This window comes from Leiobunum rupestre, chromosome 8 (genome assembly GCF_980474605.1).
Source record: "Leiobunum rupestre chromosome 8, qqLeiRupe1.1.hap1, whole genome shotgun sequence".
In the NCBI taxonomy this organism is placed as follows: Eukaryota; Metazoa; Arthropoda; class Arachnida; order Opiliones; family Sclerosomatidae; genus Leiobunum; species Leiobunum rupestre.
This window is the reverse complement of record NC_143391.1, coordinates 38944709-38965447: the sequence shown is the minus strand read 5'-3', so window position 1 is coordinate 38965447 and position 20739 is coordinate 38944709. Positions and strand designations below refer to the sequence as shown.

Here is a 20739-nt window from a genome sequence, read left to right as displayed (position 1 = left end):
AATTACTTCAGTTTTATTTACGTTTCTCTAAATTTTTGTCCCAGAGTTATACAAAAATCTTTGTAACTGTATAACTTGATGACCTGCAGTGTCTAAGAATTTTATCCACCGAGTTGATGGCTTAATCTATTAAAGTAAAAAAATCGGTTAGTTTTTTGTAGTGTTGTTTATCTTCCGGAAAAATAAAATGCGGAAAAATTTCCGTGAATCGGAAAAATAAAAATTGAAACATAAATTACTTTTTAAGGGTTTTTAATGTCTTAAACTTTTTATGCGATATAAAATGTCTAATATCAGTAAATTTACTGCAAAACATTAATAGTGTTACATTCGAGGTTACATTGTTAATCCGTTTAAACAAGTCTAGAGGTTTAGATTTACTTTTAGATTTGAAAAAATTAGGCGAAAATTAAATTTGCCAACAATGTTAGACTAATTATGGAGTGAATTTTTTTTTTCTAAAAAAATACTTACAACACTAGTTTTTGAGTTTAAGTACTTACAAGTAAGTAGCGTGAACGGAAGGTAGTTAACTTAGTCAACCGTTTGTCTAACACCATACTATTTCGATAATTACAGCCGAACCATACCGGATTCAAGCTCTTCCAGTGGCGAGTATTCTGTGTCTATCATCGCGAGGTCCTTCAGTCGTGACATACTGGAACGATTACCTTCAGAATCAGTTTTTAACGTCTTTTTCTTTACCTCCAATCTGAAATACAAAATGCGGGCATCAATTACTACGTTGTTAGCAAATGCAGTAGATAAAATCGTCGTCAAAGTGAAATATAGAGTCAGTTTGGGTTACCATCACAAGACATACAACCGTTTTGTCTATGGCTTCTGAGAGTGTTATCTTTTCAAAGTTCTGACTGCTCGTAAGTGGTGCAAGACAATCGAGGATTATTTTACTGTAATGTGGGGTGGTGGAGTGGTTAGCACTTTCGCCTCGCAGCAAGAGGAGCCGGGTTCGATCCCAGCTTGTGTCACTGGATGAAAACTCGGAACAACTCCTTCTGCGTAGAGTTTGCAAGTTATCTCCCCCACTGGTTTAAGGGGGTTTCCCCCGAGACCTTCGGTTTCCCCTTCCACAAAAACTTATTGAGGTTAACGGTAATATTTAGTGTAGGGAGCTGTTGGCTCGAACGCGTGGCTTGCAGGGCTTGCCACCACCCTCCTGCGCATTGTAACCCGGCCACCTGAATTAATGGCTTCAAAAGTCACATGATGACTTAGGCCTATGGTATTGCCTTATTATTATTATTATTTTTATTAATGTCCATTAACGGAATTTTAAATTGATCTATCTATTGGACAAAAAAAATTAAGCCAAAAAGGCTAATAGATTGATCGATTATAGATTCGCTAATCCTTATGAGGTTGAATCCGAAATCAGTAGGAGGAAATTTCTTTCCTCTAATAGGAGGAAGGGGAATTTCACCCACTGGTCTTACGGAATAAACCTCTTCTGCCAATGGTCAGTAACGAAGAAAGGTTCGTAATAACCTGTAGGAACAACGTAACAAGTGTCAAACTTATAATTATTCTGGTACTAGTTTTGGAGTAATTTTTAGGAAATAGCGACCAACTTCAATATACAGTTTGGCTGTTATTGTATGGAAGAAGTTGGTAGTTTGGGGTAAAAGGTGTACTCTTTTCGTCCCAAAGCGAGCGAATAGTTTTGGCCTAATATTAACTTTACCTCGAGTCAGTTTAAGTTGGTAAAAAGCACTTTGAAATTAGATATGTTAGCGACATACTAAACAAACATGGAATATTTAATTTTTAGATAACGCAGCCATTACAGATAATTATTCCCAAAAATTTGAAATAATTAAAAATAATCTATATTTTTTAATATAAATTAGTTAATTTTTAAGATTAATATGCTACCTTTAAATTCGAACCAATTTGTTTTGAAGCAATGAAAAAATTTAGGGACCATGGCCCTAATGCAAACGTATCGTTATTTCTTTAAAGTGTACTATAAATATCAACGTAATATTTAAAACTGAAACTGACTTTACGGAGTAGTGGTAAATATTTTTTCTTATATTTTAAAATGACCACAATTTTAACACAAATAATATCATAAATACTAAAGGAATTACAAATACAATTTGGAAATTGAACAACCAAGCTTTTACAAAAATCATTTGCAGTACCTTACCTAATTCTATAATTTTTTTTAAAATGGGTGTGAATGAATTCTTCAGACATTTTAAACCCTTTTCCTATTTGATTTCGATTACTGTTTTATAGAAACGTTTAGTAAGAGAGTTAACATTTTAAAAACGTTAGCAATTATCAATTTAACATTCTAAAACTGTGAGGGGCTATCTTCATTTAACATTTCAATTTAACATTTAAATTTAATTAATTTTATTTTATTTCATTCCTTTTATTTTAATTAATTTGTTTTTACAGTTTGAAATTTTCCGCGAGGTGGTGTCGTAAACAACAAAATATTTGAAAAGGTTACGAGTAAAGAGTCAGCCTTCATTAGAGTTAATTTCGGTGCTTTTCCAACAGAAAATTATTCTCTGATGCTAATTTTTGAATAAATTTGGAGCTTGTTATTTTTTTGGGCAGATTTTGGGAGGGGTAAACTTTACGACGATGAATTTAAGAGTGTAAGGTCAGCGACGGGGCAGTCCCCGAGCATCGGTATGTCAGTTATGTCTCTATGGGTACATTTTTTCCCGTTAAGACTATTTATTGTAATTTTTTTTGGGTCGTGGCAAAAAATATCTGACCTAAGGGCTAACGTATAATTTCCATTAATTTACAAATAAGTAGATCTCGGTGAATTTATTAAGGGCGAGAGTCTCATCTACGGGTTTATTTCGAGTGTATTTGTTGTTTGTGTCTCTCGTTTTTGAAGGTGGAATTTCGGTATGGGACAAGCACCCGTTCCTAGTGAGGATTTGAAAAGAAGAATAATTTGTTTTCCCTCTCTGGTACCATTTACTCAAATTCCTGGCTCCTTAAACGGGACATTTATCCTTCTCGCGGAACTATTTTCGTCCCCTTTAAGTACTGTTAAACGCGCGGAACGATCAGAACCCGAAAACTCCAAATCATAGGACAGACAAAACGCCTAAGTTTAGGCTCAATTTTCTGTCATTAGAAGATGTTTTCTCTCTTTTTTTGGTGGTGGTGGATTGATGCTTAAGGTACTTCTCTGCCCCCTCATTCTAGGCCCGCTTTTACTAATTTACTCTCCCCCTCCGCGTTCCCCCCTCCCCCCGTGGGCGCGAAGGTAAAAGAGCGTAAAGCACCGAAGACAGCGCCCTTGGCTGACCCTCATGGAGGAGTCTGTTGCTTATAGAGTATCACCGGCGTATAACGAACGAGAATCAACTTAGCAGACTTTACCGGTGGCCCATTTCGTTTGACTTAACTACTAGGTGATGTCGTAGCTAGTTTAACGCTGTTATACGAAGTCTACGGATGGTAGATCTAATGTTTTTCAGCCCGGCCTTTACTAGGCTGTATTTTTTCCCGTCGATTTGGGAGAGAATTGTCTGGCAAATTCGCTCGCACCCGCATCATTTCCCTCAGGTGTTTTCTGGGAGCGGCCGCGCATCTATTGAAGGTACCCTCCCATTCCTCGAAGCTACGACTACGATATTTCTCCGACTAGTTTTAACTTCACCCCCCCCTCCACGTGACCCCCACTGGACTGAGTTCTCAGCGTCTTCCAGTAATTGTGGCCAAATTTTGTAATGGGTGCTTTTGCACTACGAAATAACAGAAATCGAAATTAAAAAATATACCAGATAATATTGTTATTAGTGAAGTAATATTAATTACCGAGTTTAATTTCCATTGACGTTTCGAGATTCGATAGAGATTATTTTCAGAATTTAGGTTTTCTTAAAAGAATATTTCCATTAAATAGATTAATTGGAGGAATTAGATTAATTGGAGGAATTAGTAATTGAAAATGGTATAGTAATTAGAAAAGGGTTGTTTAAAATTTTCCGGAAGTGATAATTTTTCTATAGAACTGTAATTAAAATCCCATTGAAAAATTTGCCACTATTTCCATAGAAAAATATGGAAATTTTCTGTACAATCTTAATCTATTTTTAGGTGTTAGGAAAAATTATAGAGAGCAGTTAATGATATACACATCCTTAGACATTATTTAAACTTCAATAAGAAAGTGTAAAGAAACCCAAAAATGCATCGCACAATCATCTAAATAAATTGCTTAGTTGTTTCTGAAGACATAAATTATCTACAGTCATTTTGTAAAGATATTTGCCATTAAGATTACGTAAACTCTATGAATAATATAATAAAATTAAGCCTAAGAAATTATTTGTAAAGCTCTAAAGGAGTGTTTAAAGATTATAAGAATCAAATAAATAAATGTTATTAAATTGTAAAAAAATATCTTAATAACTATTATTACTTTTTTTATAATTTTAAATTTTTTTAAAAAATAGTTTAAAAACCTGCGCTCACATCAGTGCATTGAGGAAATCACCTAGAAATCTTATTTTGTTATTTAATTTTTACAGTAACTATTCATTTTGTCATTTCGATATAAATGACGTCCGTGGTTTTAGAGAATAGGCAAGCTTCAAATGAAGTAAACGTTTATTAGCTTTAGCTATAGCAACAAGGCGCAGCAAGGTGGCTGGTATAGTTTTATTTTATAATTCGCCAAAGAGAAAGAATTAAAAAGAAATGTAGAAAGCATTATTAGATTAACCCTGGCGCTTATTATTTTCTCGTTAGCCCGGCAAAAATGTGTATAAAGTACAGCGCTGGAATGAATCAATTTTTTGGTCGCTTATTTTGAAACCGGCCCAGCGTAGAGTCGTTATAGCGAACGTGATCGGAAAACGCAAATTTCTATCTCCCTCTTTTGAAACCAGTCGCTATTGTTATCTGCCGAAACCAGAGGAGGGGGAAGAGCTTTTTTTCTTCCCAACTTGACATTAAGAACCAATCGGCTCTCATTTCTCTTTTATAATTTATGAAACCGGCTCCTCAACCATTCGATGGGCCAAATACGCCAGTTGAGGAGGTTTGATCAGGATAAACGACGATGTGCTTTAGTAGCTAATTTTGCGAATATAACGTAACCTTACTTTATTTTATTCCGTACAAAAAATACTCTATAGAAAAAAATCTATAGAATTGCTATCAAACATTTTTGTGCGGGTTCAAGGTGTTAAAAAACGTTCAATACAATATTTTTTAATGTAGAAAAAATTTATGAAATAACTTTATAATTTGTAGCATGTTCAAGGTGGCACAGCACTTTTCTAATAAACAACTTGCAATATTCTAAAGTTTTTTATTTGGACAATCTCTTTACAGAAAAACTATTTTATAAATGTATTTGTTTTAGAATACCTTCATTTCAATTATACTCTACAGAATAACTTTTAATATGAGCCAGGGAAACTCTTTATTTAATGAATTTCCTTTAGGGATATTTATTATTATTATTTTAAATTAATATTGTACTTATGATCCAAAATCAGGAATAAAACCGGGAGATCAAAAAATGTTGATTGACAGTGACCAAATATAATTTGACGTCACCTACAGCACTAACAAGCTTCCTCGTCCTAACGAAGGTTCAATTTTGGTTTTCGAATTCTAATCTGAGATATTCGAGGTCAACGTTCATAATGTAATAAGTCTACAGCAATTTAAGTCTACCAGTATTAAAAATAGCGTCTCAGGTTTTCGAATAAGATCCAACAGTAGTATTTGCAAAGGGAAAGTTGGTATAATATATTTTACCATATTTCAAAAAGCATTTACTTCCAAAAAATTAAATAGACCAAGCTTTAGTCGACTGAAATACTGAACTTTTCGGATTTGTTGATAATTCCAAAGGCAATTTAACCCAATTCACCGTTAATTTTTTTTTAATATTTGTATCCTTTTCTATAAATTTACAACAGTTAAATCTGTAATTTACTTTAATTTAATTAATTATTGAATTATCTATTTAGAAAATATTCCGTTACATTTACTTAGTTTCGTAAAACCTGCTGTTAATTTAGAAATTGTTAGCTTTATCTTTTGAAATATCGTGTAGGTAACACTTGTTTAATTTATGCAAAACGTATTTCGATAAAAAGCTCACGATAAATTCTACATTTCATCTGTTAATAATCGTTAATGAATTAAACATGTAGATATTTCCGCTACAATGTAGGGTTTCGTCCAAGCTATACAATTTTTATTAAAAATACATATTATTTTAATTAGAATACTAAAATGAAATATTGACGCATTTCGTTTTGGCGCATACCCTTCAGATGGCACTGGACTACGAAACGAGGGATTCCCAATTTAGTATTCGCCGTGTACGCGGCAAGCTGTGGCTTTTCGCCTTGTCTGCTAAATTTGAATTTCGTATGAGCATCGACCTCTCTTTCGAGTGTGTCTCGTTACGTAAAGATATTCATTTCCCCGAAACAAAATTAGAACTCAACCTTGAAATATTCGTCATACTTGAAGCCAAACAAATACTTTCTGGCCATTTACATATATCGTTTAAAGAGATAACCGCGTGATACGAATTGCGACACATTTTTGTTACGCTAACTTTGATTAAGAACAAAACGACGATAAAGTTTCTAATATTTAGTAGTCTAATTAAATCACGGAAGTTAACCGTTAACTGGTCATTAAAGGTGACTAGCAACGTGAAAACTAATTCAGTTTATTCACGGAAGCGATATTCCACTTGTACAAAGTAATAATTAGTACAACATATAATTTAATTTACGGATATTAAGTAGTTAATATGCCGCCTTCTTTTAATAACTAAACCTTACAAAAGATTCTATAGAATTTCAGTAGAATTTATTGAAATTTGGGACATATTCCTGAAGCTTTCAACGAAATATAAAAAAATGAGGTAGTTGCTGTAGAAATGTTTCTATAGAACTATCCCTTACCAAAGATTCTGTAGAATTTCTATTGAATTGATTGAAGTATGTTCCATTTTTCTAAAGACTGCTTAAACCTAGAGATTTCGAGGTATTTTCTGTAGACGTTTATATAATTTTCCATAGAAAGTCTATAGAAAATATTTTAAAGTTATTAGCTATAAAGGTAATTATACCCGGTTGAGTTAATTTCTACAATTAAATATTCTTTGATTACTCAAGAGTTTAGGTTTTAAGAAATGTGTGGTTAGAACTTTATCAGAAGTATGCATTCAGTCTACAATAATGAAACATCCCGTAAAACACTTCGTATCCAATCTCTACGCGATCGTTTAGAGCTCTATAGAGGGTGAATGGGGTTCTATAGTCTATAGAGTGCTCTATAGAAAAACTGGTTGTAAGGTCGGTAACAAATTTTACTAAGAATAGGTGATTATGAAAAAGAATTGCGCGGAGAGGCTCACGGGAGTTGGTTATTTTTTGACAAAGCGTCGGCTGCTTAAATTCGTCTGCCCCTACCGAGGCCCGCGGCCGTCCGCGTTTAGTAAAAAGCACCAACCATGGATTGATTGTTTGAAAAGTTAGTATTTTTTAAAATTATTTAAAATACATTAAGTTAACAAATTTATTATATATTTTTTTTATTTCTTATAGTTCTAGACCAAGTATTGATAAAGAAACAAGCCCAATTTTAATAGAAGACACAAGGTTATATTTACATACATGTTTCCATTATTCCTGAAAATGAATTAAAATCAATTTGGATAGAATTTAAAAATATTTCATTTAATAAATCAATTACCTTAATTTAACGACTTTGCAAACTTCTCTCAAAACGAAAAAGGAAAACTTGAACAATGAAACCCTTGCCCAACTAGCCAGACAAATTTACAAAAAGGGCCAATTTTGATACTTTCAACTTGGTAGTACTTAACCAAATCACGTGACCACCGATATTTTTCATAATCACCTATTAGCTTAAATTTTAAATAAAAAATCCGAAATTCTGAAAAAAGAGACTTTAAGAAAATATTACTTTAGAAATTAAGAAAAACCTACAAAAAATTAAAATAAAATGGCCTAAATGTTTATAGAAACTGTTCATTGCGGCCTAAATGTTTATAGAAACTGTTCTTTACGGCCTAAATGTTTATAGAAACTGTTCTTTACGGCCTAAATGTTTATAGAAACTGTTCTTTATGGCCTAAATGTTTATAGAAACTGTTCTTTATGGCCTAAATGTTTATAGAAACTGTTCTTTACGACCTATAGAAAACTTTCTAGATTTTAGAGAAACTATTTTTGGAATCTATACAAATATCTTAAGCTGTTCTAAAGAAATTCTAAAGTCATATTTCGGAAAAATGATACATATGCTAAAGACAATCTATGAAATCTTTACTAAATATTCTAAAGCCTTTTTTCACAATTTATATACTAATATTCTATAAAACCGCTTTATAGAAATCTCTAAAGAAAGGGTTTGTAAGGGATGTGCCTTCGTATAAGCCATCTTTTCCCGAAAGCCTGCGAAGTTATACACGTTTCGAGCTAATAAAATTAGCAGTAGAGGGAGATGGTTACTCTTAGTAAATAATATACGATTTACTTCTGTTTCTACGTAATACGGGTTTACAACGGGTCTTTGAACCGATAGCAGCCATTACCATAAGCCCTTAAAGGACAGAATGATCAAAAAATAGTCTTCAATTTAAAGCAAGAACTTGAAATTTGTTTTGGAAAGGGGCAGAAGACCTTCGTACGGCGCAAAAGGCTAAATTAGAAAGCTTGGATATTCCACAAAAAATGAATTAATAGAATCGTGATCGTGGCCATAAAGCACCCGAGACACTATCATAACCCGGACGATCTTTCGCCAAGTTCTCGAAACCATCCGCGATCTTTTAACTTCGCGCGTCGAACCTATAAACAGCAAAATTCCTGCACGATTATTGGACTCAACGTCTTCCTTCGCGTACACCTGCTAATTTCCAACTAAATTGAAAAGTATCGTTCGAAAACCGATCTTCGTTCAACACAATTAAGGGTTTAAGAAAAAGAAGTTCCTCCTTTTATGACTAACCAAACTACAATTATTTGTTCTTTCGATTCGAACTGAAAATGCAAATAATTTCCTTACCAAAATAACTTACAGAAATATTCTATAGAAATTAAAAAAAGATTCCTATTTTAAGATTCCTATATAATTTATAGAATTTTGCTTAATTTTTCTATAGACATTGAAAAATACCTAGAAATTCTATAAAACTGTGATCGAAATTCTAAAGATAAATGTACCAAATTGCTATAGAATCTAAAGAAGATATAATTATTTTACTAAAGACATTGAAAACACACAAATTCTATAGAAATAATCCTACATAATATTGTAAACTTTAAACAAAATGACAGTCAGATTAAGTTGATGTGGCTAAATGGAAGTAAAAACTCAAATTTCAAAATAATTATCTTTAGTCATTATTATGTTCCCGTTAAATTATTTATCATTATTTCATGAACTCCTGATTCTCGTTAGTTATACACAGCTCCAATTTCATTTTGCGTGTGTGTGAAATAGAAAATTCATGGTTTAGAGTCCCTTTAAAATGATCACCTTTTCGGGCGTTTATTTTTGTCGAAATTTTACAATAATTCAATATTAATGTAAAAGTATTTTCGACTTAAGCGTGTAAAGACCATTTAGGCACGTGTTTCTACATAATCTCACTTGGCAACATCAATTTTAAAATTATCATTCGGCAGCTTTGCGAATAAATTTTTTGCATGTCTTAACGTTCGTTTTATTGCCAAGTCTTGTTGATGACAGAATTTACCGTCCCAGGCTCCCGTTGATATTTGAGAAGGTATTTCGATAGATAAAATACTATGATTCATCACAAAAGTCATTACATCTTGAAAATATGATTGATAAATAAGTACAATCCCTAATAATAATCAGCTAGGCTAATACCCAAGGCACCACCTTAGGCCTAAGTCATCGAGCCACTTTTAAAGCCTTTAATTCAGGTGGCCGGGTTACAATGCGAGGAGGGTGGTGGCAAGCCCTGCAAGCCACGTGAGCCCACAGCTCCCTACACTAACTATTACTGTTAACCTCAACAAGTTTTTATGGAAGGTGAAACTGAAGAGCTCGGGGGAAAACCCCTTGAACCATTGGGGAGAGAACTTGCAAACTCAACGCGGAAGGAGTTGTTCCGAGCCACAAGCTAGCTGCGAGGTGAAAGTGCTAACCACTTCGCCACCCCACCTTATGTGTACTGGTTAAATTTTGCAACGTTAGCGTAGAATTAAAATACATACTAAGTTGCTCCTTCGAAAAATGGCCTAGATAGATACTTATTATATAGTATGCTATATACTTCTGTTGACATTGACTATTGAAACGGGTCATACATCAAAATATTTATTTTTTTATTCTCAATAATGTTTAGGTCTTATTTCCCTCGAAATATTAGATTTCCAAGTCATACGGATACCTATAAGACATGATTTGGCTGTCGTAAGGGCCTTTACCATCTATCAACTATACAGCGCGCCCTATCGATCAGATTCTGATTGACAGATTCGCGCGCAGAGCCAGAATTTTGCTGAGCGCGCTGAAACTATCCGCAAAGAAAAGCGATTCTGCGAAAGAGCCCAACAAAAGGTCATCGTCGATTCAGCACCATCCAAACACCCGGCCGCCTTTTTTCTATACTTAGCATTACGGTGACGTCGTTATTCAACTCTTTTCTATTTCATTTAGGATAATAATCAATTGCGCCTTTTCAAATATTTATGAAAAATCTTCAAATTTTTTTTATTTTTTAAACAAAAAAATTAGGTTAAAAGCTTATAGATGCTGATGTTATTGTAATCAAAGTTTGTACCATAAGTTACGTATGTAACACGTTCGTAACATAATTATTAGTATAACCATAAGTCTACAATATTGTTCCATTAGATTGTCACTTTGGGGAATATTTTATAATAATAATGATAATAATCAGCTATAGGCACCACCTTAGGCCTAAGTCATCATGAGACTTTAAAACCATTAATTCAGATGGCCGGGTTACAATGCGTAGGAGGGTGGTGACAAGCCCTTCATGTGAACAGCTCCCTACACTAACTATTACCGTTAACCTTTTTATGAAAGTGGAAACCGAAGAACTCGAGGGAAAACCCCTCGAACCAGTGGGGATAGAACTTGCAAACTCAACGCGGAAGGAGTTGTTCCGAGTTTTCACCCAGGGCCACAAGCTGGGATTGAATCCGGCTCTTCTTACTGCAAGGCGAAAGGGCTAACAACTCCGCACCCCACTATTACTGAGAGCTAGTAACGGACTGACGTCATCACAAGAAGAAAATCGCCCTCTAGTGAGGCGCTGTCAAGGGCAACGTGTGACGCAGAACGGCGACGAAGCCCGTAATGCAGTTTGTCTTGTGAATAGCTCTCAGTGAAACTTTTGCATGTGAAGAATAGGAAGTGTCACACTTATATATTACAAATTTTTACCCTTATAGTGTAACACGTTCTATTATGCAAACGATAATTTTTTTTTAACAATGAGAACGTATCATATCATATTTCAGTACGTACCATAAGTAACATAGTAAACATAAGTATGGCATTTTTTATTCTCCCAACGCTAACGTTTTAATGACGACCAAATCTCCAAAAAAAATTAATTTAGTTGAAATATTACAAATATTATTCCACAATACTTTTAAAAAAAATGGTAAAAACAATTATAGATTAGAAACTATCAAAACAAGTTGGAATTTTTTTTAGCTTTTGGAACTACTAGGTAACGATGCCTCGATAAATCTTCACTGTCACTGACGTAATCACTCTGCGACAGAGCACCATTAATTGAGTACTTTCATTGTCATACTTAGGTCTACTTACGTAAATTATGGTAATATTAAGATGAATGCTGAAATTTTTATATTCTTAAAGTGTACAACCACAGTTAAAAAAACTCCTGTAAAATGTACACTATTTGAAATTAAGGGTTTTGTAGAAACTCAAGATAAATGTGTCAAGACTTAAGTTTTAATTTTAATTAAAATTACAAAAACGGAAATTGCTATTCGGATATCACAAGGGTTTCATAAAATTAATTGAGACGTACCTTTCCTCGAGCGAAGTATGTACTGTTCACAGATCAAATATTGAGTTTCTTTGTTTTCAATAAAGTGCTTATCAATTATTAATAATATAATAATAATCACCTTTTCGTTCGTTAATTTTTGTTGAAATTTTTCATTTCAGGTTTTATTTAGTCAGATTCAATAATGTAAAAGTATTTTCAAGTTACGAGTGTACCACATAATCTCACGTGGCAACGGCAACATGAATTTTAAACTAACAATAAAATTATCATTTCGCCGCTTTGTGCACAAATATTATCCGTTCTATTGCCATGTCAAAAATTTAAACAAAATCCATTTTTATCTTCTAATATTCTTAATTAATTAATGTAATATTAAAACTGAAAGTTTTCAAATATTTTCCCTCTTAATATCGAAACTATCGGTTTCCCCAAATTTAGAATAATTTATTTGTAAATCTCATATTATTAAAGAACTTTATGAAATGGATTGATTATTTAGACCTTATAAAACATTAAAGAGGTTTTTCTATAAAAAGTTAGAAATTCCCATTTCGAATTTTCAGAGACTATTGAAACAACACCGTCGGAATTTTAATCGTTTTGCAAATTAATTTATTAAGTACCTAATTAATTGGCAAAGCGACTACTTAATAAGTAAAATTAAGGATTTTGAAAAAAAAATGATGTGTTGAGACCACTAGCCGTCGCTGGCTACTAGATCAACTACAAAAGAATGATTATGCAATTCTTTTTTAAGTTTTACACGAAAATTGCGATAAAAAATGTTTTCGGAGGGGGGAGGGTAAAAACAATTTTTTTCTTCCGTAGCGGCTATACTTCAACTTTGAAATGAAGACAGATGACCACCAATAAAACCCATGATAAACATTGGAGAAATTCCGCGGGGAACAGCAGGTGGTCAGATCGGACTTAGCACTCAAGCTCGCAAAGAAAAATGAAGCGTTGGCATACTCGTTGAATTGTCGAATCGGCTGTTGTAAAAGTCGATACTTTAAACTTCAAATTTGAAATTCAATAAAATGTTCTTAATATTTCAAAAATGCATTTAAGGTTTTAGTTCATAATAGTCTATCACAGTGTCAGATTAAAAAATAGGCTGATAGGCTTAAGTCTATGGGCCCTAAACTTGCCAAAAGGTAGGGGGCCACAGGCGAGGTGAGGGGCACCCTAACAAAGCTCATGCCTAGGGACCCAGAACTTGCCAAGAGGCAGGGGCCACATTCGAGGTGAGGGGCACCCTAACAAAGCTCATGCCTAGGGACCCAGAACTTGTCAAGAGGTAGGGGGCCACATTCGAGGTGAGGGGCGCCCTAACAAAGCTCATGCCGAGGGACCCAGAACAAGCCAAGAGGTAGAAGGCCACCGGCGATGTCAGGGGCACCCTAACAAAACTCATGCCTAGGGGCCCAGAACAAGCCAAGAGGTAGAGGGCCACCGGCGATGTCAGGGGCACCCTAACAAAACTCATGCCTAGGGGCCCAGAACAAGCCAAGAGGTAGAGGGCCACCGGCGATGTTAGGGGCACCCTAACAAAACTCATGCCTAGGGGCCCAGAACAAGCCAAGAGGTAGAGGGCCACCGGCGATGTCAGGGGCACCCTAACAAAACTCATGCCTAGGGGCCCAGAACAAGCCAAGAGGTAGAGGGCCACCGGCGAGGTCAGGGGCACCGTAACAAAGCTCATGCCTAGGGGCCCAGAACAAGCCAAGAGGTAGAGGGTCACCGGCGAGGTCAGGGGCACCCTAACAAAACTCATGCATAGGGGCCCAAGTTAAAGTTAATTAGCCACTAATCTCAGACAATAGACAGGTTAAGTCAGCACCACAAAACCTGTAAGGTCAAACTTATAGGGGGTGCAGGCTGTACACACAGAGGTACGTCTACACTCTTACAAGTTCACCCTACACGAATTCGGGGGCCGGCTTCACCTGTATCTCTAATCTAATATTACTTTAAGAACGTCCACTTTATTTAACGAAGGTCCAAAACATCGTTCTTTTGAAAGTAGTCGCGAGCACACTGATTTCGATCTCAAAGAAAATTTCCGCTCTGCGTCAAAATTTTTGCCGTTCGCCGTCATATTTTGTCGTCGAGTGCGAATCCAACTACGGAGAGTCCGAGAGGCGAAAAGCGTTATAAGGTAAAATAAGAAAATGTAAAAGTCCGCGAAAAGAAGCGACCAAAAGACCGATTAGTGATAATTATCGAAAAACGGAGGGACCGCGTCACGTGGTGTCAGAAGTACAGAAAACCAAAACGCAGGGGGGGGGGGGGAGGCTGCACACGGTTTGTGCCCGGAGGGGGGGGGGACTAAGTTTTACAGTTGTATCGTCGAAAAATTGTCGATTCCGAGCACGTATTTTCTAGCTACACCACCCGGCCGTCGCTCGCTATAGCGTGTGATTTTTCCTCCAATAAATCTACCCCAAAAAAATAAAGGCGGGGAGGGGGGGGGCGTCCGAATCTATCTACCCCCCCCCTTTACGATTTACACCGCGAAAGGCATCCGACTTATATAGAAGAAATACGTGGGGACTTAAATTGGGGCTCTAGAACCACGCGCGGGTGTGGTACCCCCCTCCCACTTCCATTTAATCTACCGCCCCCCCCCTTAGGCAGAGGTTGTAGGAGTTAATACGGGGTGAAAAAGGAAGGGGAGGGGAGAACTGGACTTTGGTCTTGGAACGGACACATCATGAAGCATTGGGGTCCTCCGACTGGCACGTACCTGGATCCCACTGAGACCAAAATCGCTAAAGACCTCCCCCCCCCCCCCACCCCGACCCCCGGGTAATCAAATATAAGGCTTGTGTGTCCCTTCAATCTATACGAGATTTACGATGCCCGTTTGTAAGCTGTTTATATTTATCGCAATTTAAACAATCTTTGGGTGTCATTAACGAATAAAATATGCAAATTTTATTTGGTCGAATGGGAAGGGATTAAAAAATCCAAGGTGGATGAGGTCAAGTATTCTTTGAAACGGAGTGTAACACGGAGAAAAAATTGCAATAGCGACGAAATGGTCTAATACACATTTTCATAGTTTCACTAAGAACGTATGCTTCTACCCTTTAAACACAATCAAAGCACCCAGGTAACTCGTTGGTTCCCTAAAACCGACGTCAACCGACTCGATTGAAGAGCATTCCGGTGCAGTTTTTACTTCCCCCCTCACTCGCGCCGGGGAGGGGGGGGGGGAATTCGACACTGTGGATCGTCCTAAATTTTTTTTCGAAGTTGCTAAACTTACATTAATGCACTTAAAACTTTATGCAAAATAAATATTATCATTTGAAATGTAGCCCTTTAAGGATCCAGTTAAAAAGTCGACCATCAAATTATGACGTAGAGTTAGTTAACGTACCATAAAATTTTGCTCATTGGTTTTCAAGGGTTTTCAAATTTAATTTTTGCCCAATATATCTACTAGTACTTGAGTATAAAAATAACGATTTAAAATGTGGAACCTAGCTTTGGTTGAAGCTTGTAAGAAATTCCAAATTCGGTAGTCCAACATAAACATGCAATTTTATACTCCCTTTCATACTCAGACCAATAAATATCATTGTTTTATTTTTATTATATTTTGCACAACAAATATAGTTGTATTAAAATGATTTTAATATTGTACACAACAAATACTGTGGTTTTTACATGTATATACATTTTGCACAACATAAACCATTGTTTTGGAATGTTTCTTATATTGTGCACAATAAAAATCATAGTTTTTGGATGTTTCTAATATTGTGAACAACAAAAACCCTTGTTTTTGTATTAAAATGCTTTTAATATTGTGCGCAACAAATTACATGTTTATAATATTTTGCACAACATAAACCATTGTTTAGGGATATTTTTAATATTGTGCACAATAAAAACCATAGTTTTTAGATGTTTCTAATATTGTGCACAATAAAAACCCTTGTTTTTGGATGTTTCTAATATATTGCACAACAAATACAGAGGTTTTTAGACTTTTAATTTTTATAATATTTTGTACAAAAATAACTATGGTTTTAAAATGTTTCTAATATTGTGCCCAATAAACACCATTGTTTTTGGATGTTTCTAATGTTGTGCACAACAAAAATCATTGTATCCAAACGTATTTAACATTGTGCGCAAAATATATCGTTATTTTCAAATATGTATAATATTGTGCACAACAAAAACAAATGTTTTCAAATGCTTCTAATATTGTGCACAACAAAATAATTGTTTTCAGATGTTTTTAATACTGTGCACGCTAGATATCGTTATGTTTAAGAATTTGTAAGCGTAATATCCAAATATAATTCCACTAAACCCGTTAAATTTTAGGAAAAGCTGGAAATGAGTGCTATTGACGTGATTGTGTAGGGATTCGGGAGAGCTCGGTTGTTATTATTATAGGCGTGCTGTACTTGTTGAATATATTCTTTCTGGGCTCAAGATGTGGCGCTGAATAAAAATCAGAAAAACCACACGTACGGAGAAAAACTTTTATTTTTTTTCTGTAATTTTCGAGCTAGCTAGAGAGAAAGTCGACGAGAGAAAAGTAAGCGTATTTTTGATCGCAAATTCCACTCACGTCGTCTTTGTGTCGCCTCCTTCGACGCCACCCCCCCCCAGACCCCCCCCCCTTTTTCTCATTTCAAATCCGTCAGCCCCCCCTGCCCGAAACCTTCCTCTTTTTTACCTTTTTGGCTTTTATCTTTATCGTATTTTAGGCCTATGCAGAGATCACCAGCCACCAATTACTGGCCGCTTTTCGTCTCAGCCATTTCACTTCGTGGATAATGTACATGAGAAAGCTGACCAAATCGGGATCATAATAACTGCTTCCGTTAGCTTTTGATTGGTTAGTATTGTCGATGATCTGTAAGACCGCCGAGATACAAGATGATATTGCTATTTTTTTTTCGTGCCGAAGCTAGTGGATTACGCATTTCAAAACTTTGATTTCTTATAGTTCTTCCATGTTTGGGATAGACTCGCGACCAATACTACAAAATTTTAAATTATTGACTAAAGACTTGATTTGCTCTGAATTTATTTCTAATTTGGGAGAATTACTATGTTGACACGATCCGAGGGCATCATGATCTTAAATATCATGAAAGTTGAAGGAAAAACGTCATCAACGAGTGCTTTACAAGCGTCCAATGAGATTATTGGATTTTGTTTAGGCGGAAGTAGCTTACTGTTATACATGTAGAGCATGAGGTGGTTTACGATCAACGCTAAAAATCATCTCAACATAGTAATTCTCTTTATTAAACATAATAAGAACAATAAATTTAACCTCCGTTACCAATGTCATGCACTAAAAGATATTTCAAATAAAATATCTATCATTGGATAGTTATATTGAAGGCTCAATTTAAAATGTTACCACTTATTTAACATTGCTTAGGAAATTGAACGGTACAGCGCGTGACGATACGAGGTAAAATCTAACTTCTTGCTTCTATTATTTTTGATCGGTTAATTTCTCTGTGATCGATTCCATTCTATGTGATCGGTTCTTTTCTCTCTGATTGATTCTATTATCTATGAGCGGTTCAATCCACGAAGAGAAATACAACTGGTGAATCTGTAATTAAATGAATTGTAATGTAATGTTTATCAATCGATAAGATCAGTATAGGAGTTAAATGACATTTTCTGATCGGTTTAATCGGCCATTTCAGGCTGGTAGTAATCAAGGATTGTATTTAATAATAATAATAATAATAATAATAGTAATAATAATAATCAGCTAGGCACCCTCTTAGAGGCCCAAGTCATCAGGCGAATTTTGAAGCCATTAATTCATGTGGCCGGGTTACAATGCGTAGGAGGGTGTTGGCAACCCTACATGCCACGCGAGCCAGTAGCTCCCTACACTAACTAATAAGAAAAATACCACCAACTCAAATTTACCATTATATCTTTGTATTATCGTAAAGGTAAAGGGTACTAAAGACGGACGGCCCTCAGAAATATTTACTACTTAGAAATTCCATAGAACTGCAATTGGAATAACAAAAATATTCCATAGAAGTGCAATTGGAATACCATAAATATTCCATAGAACTGCAATTGGAATACCATTAATATTCCATATATGTGCAATTGGAATCCTATAAATAAATTCCATATAAGGGCAATTGGAATCCAATAGAATTCCATAAAACTGAAATTGGAATCGTGTTGAAAAATCTCTTCTATAAAACCTTTCGAAATTAGCAAACATTTTATATAGCTGAAGAAGTCAACAGACTTTTATTAAATTCGAGAATATCCTTAAAAAACTATTCTTTAAACTTCCTAAAAAACGCTTATAGACAGTTTCAAGAACAGTTTAGAAATAGCCCCTCTATCGAAAGAAAATGGAGCTCTATAGCATACGTTAAACAATAATAGAGTTCTATTAAACCTTTTTGATACATTAAATAATCTATTAACGAAAGATAATTAGGGTGAAAAAAGTATATTGGTATTAGCGTTGCTACAGAGTCCCATGCATTTCAGTCAAATACGATACTTTAAAAATGCACTATAATAACTATAACTGTCCTTATATGGTTTAATTATGTATATGATGTAACCATTTGTATACTAATTGTACTTTTATTAAAATTGGTTGAGTAATAATATAGCTTAAAACAAATTTTTCGTCTTAAAATCAATTATAGTTATTTATACACGCTATGTTTTGGAGCGAAATCTGATTAACTCTTTAATTCGTCTTTTACCTTTTTTATCTTTTTACTAAATGGAATTGCATCGTTTTTGGGCGTTCCATTAGGCTGAATAAACATTATTTTCGGAATAAATCTTGATACATATAAAGCTGGTTTTTGTTTTCGTTCTCATTTCCATAAAGGTGGCATTAGAACGATCATTTGTAAATATGACGTTTGTAATTGAGTGACCATAAACGTCAACTGTGTGTTAAATACTTTGTAAATTTGATATTATTATTAAAATGACGAAATAACAAAAACGTATGTTGCAGTTGTTCATGACACTTTCACACGCGATTGATGCTGATTTGAAATATGATCAAAGTGATGTCTATAAAGCGTTATTTACATATAGTGCTAAGATTTTAACGAAACAACCGTCACACTTTGAGTAAGTACGTTAATGTTAAAACGCGAAATCTGTCTAACAACGACTACACGAAACCAATTTCACGTGAATTGATATAGAAAAATCTGTATTTTTCAGTCCAATTTAGAGTCATTATTGTAGTTTGCAGAATTTACACCGGCAAGCAATAACGCGTAACTCAGACTAAAATTTGAAATCTTCTGCAATTAAAATTAACATAGCGATATTCGGTCACTAAGTTTCTAATGAGATCTTTGTTAAACAAAAACAAGACGTACGACGGTCGGAATACACACAATCCTTCTAATGTGTTAAGTTTGTTTGAGCTATTCACAGCAACCTGCAACGCCGGTATCGCAACCAAAATATATCCACGGTCACACATATAAACATATTTACACTTATTTGTTACTTCTAGTCATACTTTGAAAGCATCGAAAATTTCTTCGATCAGTGTCACTTTTATTTTTTACTTCTGATCACACTTATTTGTTACTACTAGTCAGCCGTTGAGTGTCACACTTATTTCTTCTAGTAACTTATTAGTTACTTCTGATCACACTTAATTGTTACTTCTGATCACACTTAATTGTTACTTCTGATCACACTTATTTGTTACTTCTGGTCATACGCCGAAGACTAGTCCGTTCAGTGTCATACTTAATTGTTACTTCTGCTCATATGTTGAAAGCGCCTTGAAAAACGCCAGAGGGAAACGGGCGCGTAGACCTCTATAAACACGCGGATTTACAATGTTGGAAATTGCGGGGGTCCGTATACGCTGCCCAAAAAACCTTACTTAGAATTAAATTTAAGGAACGTATTTGCAATTCTAGGTTAAGTGTAAACCACAGCTATTCAAAAATATAACTTTCATGAAAATCGGACTTCAATTAAGGAACGTTATGTCGACTTTCAGGCGGAAATATAAAACCACGAACATTGGGGTCCGGTAAATAACCCCGAAAACTATACTTAAATTTAATATTTACTGATATAACCGAAGTTGTATTTCAAGTGAATCCTAACCTATCCAATAATATTTTTTTTAACGTTATCGGACTTAATTTTAAAGAAAATATCTACCACATAAAGGAAATCACCGAAAATAGTAAATTGGGCAAATGCCCAACTTCTTGGGCTCCGATTTGAAAACTTTATGAAAGGCTATCAATGGCGATGTCGGTAGATTCGAACGAGATATCATTGACTCTTCTAGCCCTAACCGTTGAAGAGGTAGGCGTGACACGGCGGCATCGGCGGCATCGGCAACGGCTACACTAATACACACAAATCCTTAGGATTGTGTGTAAAAAACGGTCTGCTTACACCAGATGGGCTATTCCCTTGAATGTTTGTTTACCTGCTATACAAATAGGGTAAAGGCCTCTAAGATAAAACTAGGATGCAGTTCTAAGGCTGAGCAAGGTTAGATGCAAACTACTTCAGTTATTCTTATATTTATCGTTAATTACCGTTTGATTGATACAAAAATTTCCAGGGACTCGTCTACATCTTGTTCAGAAACTACGTTGAAAATTTCAAAGCTTTATAGGTGAAACTACGAAGACTCACATAGT

At 35.0% G+C, this 20739-nt stretch overlaps 1 long non-coding RNA gene across 3 annotated transcripts in view; it reads right to left on the bottom strand.

The window, feature by feature from the left end:
• Positions 1-611: 611 nt before the first annotated feature.
• Positions 612-20739, bottom strand: part of LOC149933371 (uncharacterized) — a 33795-nt gene continuing 13667 nt past the window's right edge. For 2 of the 3 annotated variants that reach the window (XR_016473019.1, XR_016473018.1), the window contains exon 4: positions 17442-17654. This is a non-coding gene — a long non-coding RNA (uncharacterized LOC149933371). Of the gene's footprint in view, positions 713-17441; positions 17655-20739 lie in introns of those variants that run through there. The other variant, XR_016473020.1, reaches the window with a different exon arrangement.